Raw genomic sequence first — 9,660 nt, forward strand, 5'->3', positions numbered from 1 at the left:
CAATTTAAAGGAACAATAGATTACTACTGGTCACATGCTTTACTATCTATTGCATGTGCCTTACTACTCTAAGATTGATACTGACAGTATCACGTCTGAAGGAAAGTAAAAAATAGAAGGGAGGGAGATAAGAGACTATAGTAGTAGATCTGATAGATTATTGGTAAAAGATGATGAAAGATTTGTGAAGGTGAGTGGAATGAGCAAACACGTGAGAAGGAACAAGTTGTAAAAATCCATGAAAGACAAATAACTGTAACATACATATTATGATTTTTTTTTGTCAGGTGTTATGATTTAAATGTTAATCAAATGAAGTAACAAATTCATCTTATGTGCTATCTATTTCCATTTTTCCAACTGAACATATTAAAATTTACTGCTTTAAAGCTCTTTACAATATACAGCCCGATTGATCCATCTTGTTTTACATTTCAATACCTTATATTCATGAAGGATTCCCTGTTACCAAAACTAATTATTTCCTATATCAAACTGAATGAGTCATCTTGATAGTGTATCTCTTTTTTGTAATGAAGCCCGATATGACTGTATTTTGCCTGACTAAGCTATACTTGTTCCATCCTACCTGCATAGTCTATCATGTTGAAGCTACAGCTCCTGGTGTATCACTATGCTGAAAGACTTGTATTTTTGTTGATTGTTTATTTATACTTTTGTCCTCAGGTTGAATATGAAAAAATGCCTGGCTGGCAATCTGATATTTCTTCCATCAGAAACTACTCTGATCTGCCAAAGGCTGCACGTGACTACGTGGAAAGAATAGAAGAGCTTGTTGGTGTACCCGTTCATTACAAGAGATGGATGCCCTCATGTCACTATTCCTCCAAAGACATGGGAATCTTGCAGGTACACATATCTAGTAGATTGTTAAATCACAGCTTATCATCTAATCTTAAAATTATTTGACTTACAATTGGTACTCTGACTAATTATATAACGTTGTTATCTGTAGTGGTGTAATTGATTATACGGAAGCCCCAACAACAGTCTTGCCAGTTATCAAGGAACTTATGAACAGTGGCATCTGTGTCTGGCTATATAGGTGAACAAGAATTTTGCAATCCATTATACCCTTCAACCTACCTTATCCATACTTCTCTTCCCCTTCATATGTTTTTAGCCTTGTTCCATTCCATTTTCCGCAAGCAGTTGGTATCTTTTCTATAGTATATATTACATTTGAAGAAAGCCTAATTTTATACTGCATATTGTGCTATCTAATCAAAATAGAGTAATATGAGCTGTTTGAAATGTGTAAAACTTGTATTTCTATTGTTTGCGTTTTTGTCTACTGAATTTACACATCTGAGACATGTTAACAAAATCATGGAAATTTCTTAATATCTCTTAAACAGTGTATAGAAGTAGAACTATATTATGCTTACTACACATTCTTTTTAAATTCTTCTGTTTTCTCCAGCTGACAGGAGAAAGAACGCGTTGTGTATGTTGATATGAGTAACCTTATTATTTGCCACTCCATGTATTATGATAATCTGTTTTGTTTCAGATGCATTGGTTCGTCAGGCATCAATGATTCTTAAGTGTAGTATATTGATGTACTACAAAAATAGCAGGGGTAGAATGTACCGTAAGCAGGTGAGCCAATGTACACTAAAAACAAAGGACCTAAAAATATTTATGTTAGTATCACCATATAATAAAAAAAATTGTGAAAGAACTTCATACAAGATATTAACTCTTTGCAGATTATATTTCTTTTCTAACTGTAAATGTTTTTCAAGGGAAAAATGTTAACTTTAGTTGAGTATGTTGTACTGCTATACCGTGCTTTCCTTCCGGCTCCAGTTTGGTATCATTTCTTTTCGAACAATGAATATGGAAGCCTCTTTTCATCTCTAATTGTGGGGCTGTACTTGACTTTTAAGCTCATATCTATCGTTGAGAAGGTATGATTCTCTATGTGTTTGATGTATTAAGTGATCTTTGTTTTCTTATATATTGTTCCTGGTTTAATTATATCTAGTATGTAAAAGTAACAAACTAGGAAACTAATGTTAAGTTCTTTGGGTTTCCCTCAGGTTCAATATCTCTTTGCTTCTTTAAAGGCTATGCTTCGCACATAGATTCAGTATGGAACTTATGCTACATCGGAGCAGGTGCACTACTGTCTTTTGTCATATAAGACCACTTATATTGTGTTCCAAAAATCAGTTTTTAATTCACTATTAATGATACAGAAAGCCTCTATAGAGTTTCAATGTGCTGGTGGTTGATAATTAGAGCCAAAAACACCATACTACAAAGCAGTTTTTCATTTCAATTCTTACAAGATTAGTACACATGACTTCGGACCAAGTTTAGAACCCTAATACATTATTCTCATTGGCCCTGTAGTGTTTTCCTAATCCTAGCAAGTATTCAAAGGCGAGAATCAAACGAATGGGTCGCAGGGGCTAGGTCTTGGCCATCAGGCTACTTCCTCCTTTTCATGAGGTTGTTCCTGTGTGTTTTAAACCATTACTTTTATCCATCTCATTTGCCCCAATTAGATATACTGCTATGGATGTTTTTCCTGCAAACAGGTTAATGAAGTTTTTATAAAGCTTTGTGTAAAAATCCATGAAAGACAAATAACTGTAACATACATATTATGATTTTTTTTGTCAGGTGATATGATTTAAATGTTAATCAAATGAAGTAACAAATTCATCTTATGTGCAGTGGCATCAGTGTCTGGCATCCGTGCAGCGGGGACACGGATGGCGTAGTGTCAGTGACAACAACAAGATATGCCATAGACTATCTTCAAACTACAGTCAAAACACAATGGTACCCCTGGTACACTAAGGCTGAGGTACAAATACTACATTATCAGCAAGCACACACAAAACCCTTCCTCTAGTTGTCAAATCACGAATCATTAATTTCTTCGATGATGTTTTTCAAGGTGGGAGGATATGCAGTTGGATACAAAAATTTGACATTTGTGACTGTAAGGGGATCCCAACATTTTGTTCCAAGTTATCAGCCTTCTCGTGCACTTGCTTTGTTCTCTCCTTTTTGGCTGGAGAGTTTCCTCAAACAAATGTCTCCAATATCCTAAACACTTCCTCATGAGGTCGCCATCCGGAGTCTATTATTACTAGACTAAACATTACTGATTATGCAATAGGTATATAACTTACGATCATTATACTTTTGGATAAACTTTGCTTGTATAAAGTTAATAACATGCAGTGTTTACTTTCCTTGCTCATCAGATGTTGTCCAGCAGTTAATGGAGCTCTTTTAGAAGATAATATGAAAGACGAGTACAGAATGACTCAGTGGCATCTGAGTTTTATCTGTAAATGTTAGGCAGCTAATCGTTCATATACATCATGTCTTACTTTTATGGTCATTAGTGTTTAGGTGTATGTATAGTAAACCTGCTATGCAGGAGAGAGTTTAAGAGATATTACTACTGATTGAAGAAATTTTCAATATACTGGCTACCCATTTACATGGTCTTATATAAATCTTGTTTATTTCTTTTTGTGTTAGCAATGTTTAGCACTTGACATGTATATAAGAAAAGCTGATGTCAAAAAAGATAATGTACATTACTTTAAGGTAAAACAATGATGTCACAGAAATCCAGGTTCAAGTCTAAATGAAACATAGAAATCACTTTGTTTAAGATAAAACTGATGTCAAGTGACATTATAAACATCACTTTTAACCAAACAAAGCTGATGTCAAAAAACGCAATGTACATCAGTTTCAGACAAATAACTGATGTGAAAGACTAACATGTTCAAGTCTAAATGATACATATACATCACTTCATTCTAGAAAAAAGTGATGTTTATACGCTAAATTAGACATCACCTTTCATTAAAGAAACAGATGTTTAATATGCCATTTTACATCACCTCTGTCAAAATTATCGATGTTTTTGTGACAAAAAACATAGCTCATGATGTGTTTAACATGTTTAATTAGGTGTAATTTAGTTATTAAATAATTTATTTATAGCATTTTATGTAAATAATCAACACATAAACATCTGTTTTTTAACTAAAATCGATGTCTAATCGAGTATAGACATCGGGTATCCACCGATGTCTAGAATAGACATCACCGACATCAACATCGGTTGTGAAACAACATAGACATCGGTCAAAAAGCGATGTCTATGGACTTTTTTCTTGTAGTGTCAGGCTGATGCTCTACAAGTTTGTAGTCAAGTGCTGGACGTGGTCATCACAAGCATGGACGATTTGTATGAGCAGTAGTGAATACATTAGTGTGGTTGAGATGTTTTAAGAGTTAAGTTGTTTAGTTGTTTTAGTCCCTGTTTGTAGGACACTTTCTTGCTTTCAGTTTTCTTATTTATATAGTATTCAGTTTGCATAATAAGATAAGTACTTTTGTTGGGCATTTTTTTCTCCAGTTTCACCCAAAATACCTTAGACATATTGTATGCAGTTCAATTTGTGTTTGTGTGTTAATAACTGAATGCATTTGTTTCTTATCGAGTAATTTGGAATTTGAATCCAACTTTAACCGATAATTGGAATAGGCTTGAAGAACAGAATTAGGTGATACATATTTTCTGTTATTTTCATGTATTCACTTATTTTTTGGGTAAAAATTAATTATATTAATATTTTTGAATTTATACAGATTACACACAGTTGTCCTGTTATTCAATCCGTAGGTAAAAATTATCCTGATGAGTTTGCATTGTCATATGTAATTTGCATGTTTTTCCCCTGTCTGTGACTGTTCTCTGTTTGCATTGTGCTTCTACTAAACATGTACTCTCATTCTCTTTTTACTTCTTAAATTTTCTTTTATTTTTCTCAAACTATGATCAATAATTGTATGATTTATATGGTTTGAACCGCATATGTTTGTATGTTTGTGATTGTCATTAATTTAAAATACACCAAGTATTTTTTAATATTGATATGATATCCTTTAATTGCTTATACTTTTTATGTATTTGACCGTGAAACATTCATTTACGTATATAATGGCCTAATTATGTCTTATAATATGTGCATTTTTATTAATATGATAGCCGATGCGTAATTATCATACTATGTAGTATGAAAACAGATAAAGCTACAATTAATCCATTTAAGTCATAATACATAATCTTTAATAACTGTAATACTGAAATTCATACTGAAAGACTAGGTTTGTTGAAATGGATAAGTCTTAGATAAACATTAACAGGGATTCTTTACAATTTTGTGTCAAAAACTTATTAATGGTATATTATTGTGGTTTTCATATTATCTTGTTTTCAATTTGGTTTATGCATGTTAAGACAAGTTTAAATTAATATACCACGATAAACTATATAAAATCTTATAAGACAAATGGTTTTATAAAATGCTGATGTCTAGTATGAACAAATACATCGTAAAATATTCATAATACTTGATATCTAACCATGATATATATATTATAATTTTTGGAAAAAACTGATGTGTCAATATTGAATATTTATTAATTTATTGGATAAACTAATGTATGAAAACTATCTAAACATCACTTTTATTGGCTAAAAACTCACTACAAGAAAGTCAGGGTATTTTCGACCAACTAAAAACGACTGCGGCTAAATTCTACCTTATTTGGTCGATTTTAAGGGACACGGGTAAATTCAACCATTTACGGTCGAATTGAGGAGCATTCGTTTTTAATCGGACGAATTTAGCAGCTAAATTCAATCGATTTTTTATTCGGTCGAATTTAGCAGTTAAATTCGACCGACTTTTTTTCGGCTGAATTTAGTAATTTGCCAAAAAAGGGGGGGAACTTCCCACCAAAAACTTGAATTTTGAAAAAATAAATTCGACCATTTTTGATCGAATTTAGTAAATGGTTTGGGCGGGAAATTTCCCGCTTTTTTTTCAAAATGAATGGAAATAACAAATTTGCAGTTAAAGAAAATGCACCAAAAGTTTTTTACTAAATTCGACCAAAAATGGTAGAATTTAGCTAAAAGCGACCGAAATCGGTTGAAATTTACAATTTTTTTTAAAAAATTGTTTTTTAAATGGTTAGTACATATCATGTAAAGAAAAAATTTAAATTAAAGGCCACTTTCATTGTTTAAAAAAAATTATTTAGGAATATATATAGATATATACATATATATATATACATACATATAATATAAGTATGTTGAATTTCTATTTGTGTTATATTTGATAAAAATTTAAAAAATATTAATTAGTTAAAATAAATACAAAAAAAATTGATATATCAAGAAGACATATGCTTAAATATAAATTTACAGAACATGTTAACATGGTGATAAAAAAAACTTCTAATTAAATAATTATGAAGAACAAGTATTCATAATTAAACATGAAGTTTATGGTATGAATTAGGGTTATAATATTTATTTATAATTTTTTAAGTGAATCAACCATACGAATGAGAAGATTGTCAAAAATAAAGAGTGTACATAAAAAATAATTTACTTATATATTAAACATTAGTAAGAAATACTGGTCAAACGATTGGCTGTTAAAATAGCAAATTAAAAACATTTATTTTTTTCTAAAAATTTTGTCATACCACTAAATTATATGGATCTTAACATCCATACGGTTGAATTATTCATAAATATTAACATCAATATGGGAGTAAACACTGGTTGGAAGTATTATTCAAACTATTTGTTGATTATTAACATAACAAACAAAATAAATTATTTTTTTTCTGAAATTTTTGTCATATCACCGGAATATTTCGATCGTGACATATGTACGGTTGGATCATTTATAAATATTTAAAAAAACATGAATATGGGATTAAATAATAGTAAGAAGTACTAGTCAAACTACTATTTAACTGTTAAAATAGCAAACCAAATCAATTTTTTTCTAAAATTTTGCTATATCACTAAAATATATAGATCTTGACATCCGTACAGTTCGATCATTCATAAATATTTTTTAAAAAACTGAAATATCAATATAGGATTAAAAACGAGTAAGAAATACTGGTCAAACTACTGGTTGACTGTTAAAATAACAAACTAAATATATTATATTATTCTAAAACGTTTATAATATCATTAAAATATATAGATCTTAACATCCATATGGTTGAATTATTCTTATATATTTTTTAAAAAATTGAAACATCAATACGGGACTAAACACTAGTTAGAAATATTATTCAAACTATTGGTTGATTGTTAAAATAAGAAGCAAAATCAATTTATTTTTTTCTGAAACTTTTTTCACAACACCAATATATATATATATATTGACATCCGTACGGTTAAATCATTCATAAATATTTTTTTTAAAATTGAAACATCAATATAGGATTAAACACTAGTAAGAAATACAGGTGAGACTACTTGTTAACTGTTATAATAGCAAACTAAATAAATTTATATTTTTCTAAAAGTTTTGTGATATCATTAAAATATATAAATCTTAACATCCGTACGGTTGGATTATTCATATATATTTTTAAAAAAATTGAAACATTAATACGGGACTAAACAGTAGTTAGAAGTACTATTCAAACTATTGGTTGATTGTTAAAATAACAAGCAAAGGTAATTTATTTTTTCTAAAACTTTTGTCACATCACCAAAATATATATATCTTGACATTCGTACGGTTGGATCATTCATAATAATTTTTTTAAAAATCGAAACATCAATATAAGATTAAACACTAGGTAGAAATACTGGTGAGACTACATTTTAACTATTAAAATAGCAAACTAGATAAATTTATTTTTTTACAAAAAATTTGTGATATCATTAATATATATTGATCTTAACATCCGTACGGTTGGATTATACATATATATTTTTTAAAAAAATTGAAACATGAATATGGGACTAAACACTTGTTAGAAATAATATTCAAACTATTATTTAATTGTTAAAATAAAAGATAAAATCAATTTATTTTATTTCTAAAAATTTTGTCATAACCAAAATATATAGATCTTGACATCTGTATATTTGGATCATTCATATATATATATTTTAAAAAATTGAAATATCAATATAGGGTTAGACACTAGTAATAAATGACGATTACTACTGGTTGACTGTTAAAATAGAAAACCTAATATTTTTTTAACATTTTGTCATATCACAAAAATATATATTTAAATTAAGAGTGTTTGTGAAAAATCAATCTATTTAAATATTAAAATCTTAAATATTTTAACAAATATATGTGTCATATGCATTAAATACTACAATAGTTGTTAAATTTAGTTACTAAATTCTACCAAAATTGGTCAAATTTAGGTGCTAAATTCGACCAAATTAGTCAAAATTAACTGCTAAATTCGACCAGAAATGGTAGAATTTATTCGTGTTTTATTTCCGACTAAATCTGGTTGAAAATAGTAAATTTGACCATTATTGGTCGAATTTAGCACTTTTCAGAATTGTGATTTGACACGCTTCTATTGGCTGAGAAGAAAGCACATAGATTGCCAACTTGAATTAATCTTGATCATTCATTTATTTCTCCATCCTTTCATCCCAACTATTCAATTTTTCACCCTCATCTCTTTCTCTTTATATTCTCCATTCAATTTCATTCCCTTATAAAAAATTACACTCATACTTAACCTTACTCTCTAACTACATACACATTCATCCATATTTTGTATATTCCAAATAATATATATATATATACGCACGCACACATCTCTCATACTAAATCTCCTCTAATTATATTTCTCCAAATGGCAAATTAATTTAAACCAATTCCGGTGAATTCATTCGATTCACACCAATCCGGCGAGTTCACCATTTCACAACAATTCCGGCGAGTTCACCATTTCACAACAACTCCGCCAAGTTCAACTCCATCACCTCCGACGAGAGTTTATGCCATCACCTCCGGCAAATTCATTTCCGAAAACTTAGAAGTAAAATAAGACTTGTATTAATTAGTTCATGTATGTGAACCAATTTAAGTTTATTTTCAATTTTTTCATATTTATTTATCATTTGGGTGAGTTAATTTTATAATATTTGATTTTCAATATGTTATTAAAGGATATAAATTGTTGTATTTTAAAATATATATTACATATTTATGTAATTTTAATAATAGTAAATAAAAATTACTATTGTGTCCGTTATTATTTTATAATATTACATTATAAAAAATCTAGTAAAAAATTCCAAAAAAAATTGAGCAACAAAATGCATTCTGCTGCTGTTTTTTAAAAATCTGGCGCTTACTAAAGCCTACCAAATTTGATCGAATTTAGCAAACTTATTTCGACCAGATTTGGTCGAATTTAGAAAACTTATTACGACCAGATTTGGTCGAATTTAGTATTGTGGGCGGGATTTTTGAATTTTTACGAAATTTAGAAATTTTGTCAAAAAAAATTGGTGATGAGTTTTTGCAACCAATTTCGGTCGAATTTAGTTGGTCGAATTTATTCGGTCGAATTTAGCTAAATTCGGCCGCACCCCTTATTTTCGACTAGTCTTTGTTCGACCAACAACTGGTTGGTCGAAAATAGCTATTTTCGACCAAAATCGCTCAAATTTAGCTAAAGTCGACCAAAAAAATTCGGTCGAATTTAGCCGAATTTCTTGTAGTGACTGATGTCTAACAGTTATCTATAAAACATTTTTAATGGAAAGATAAAAATTGATGTATA

At 29.5% G+C, this 9,660-nt stretch overlaps 1 long non-coding RNA gene across 1 annotated transcript; it reads left to right on the forward strand.

Annotated features, from left to right (window-relative positions):
* Positions 1–683: 683 nt before the first annotated feature.
* LOC141668962 (uncharacterized) lies at positions 684–1,673 on the forward strand. The gene is made up of 3 exons (XR_012553278.1): positions 684–870; positions 977–1,066; positions 1,535–1,673. It is a non-coding gene; the product is annotated as an uncharacterized LOC141668962 (long non-coding RNA).
* The last annotated feature ends 7,987 nt before the right edge of the window (positions 1,674–9,660 follow it).

The sequence above is a fragment of the Apium graveolens genome, chromosome 6 (assembly GCF_009905375.1).
Source record: "Apium graveolens cultivar Ventura chromosome 6, ASM990537v1, whole genome shotgun sequence".
NCBI lineage: Eukaryota > Viridiplantae > Streptophyta > Magnoliopsida > Apiales > Apiaceae > Apium > Apium graveolens.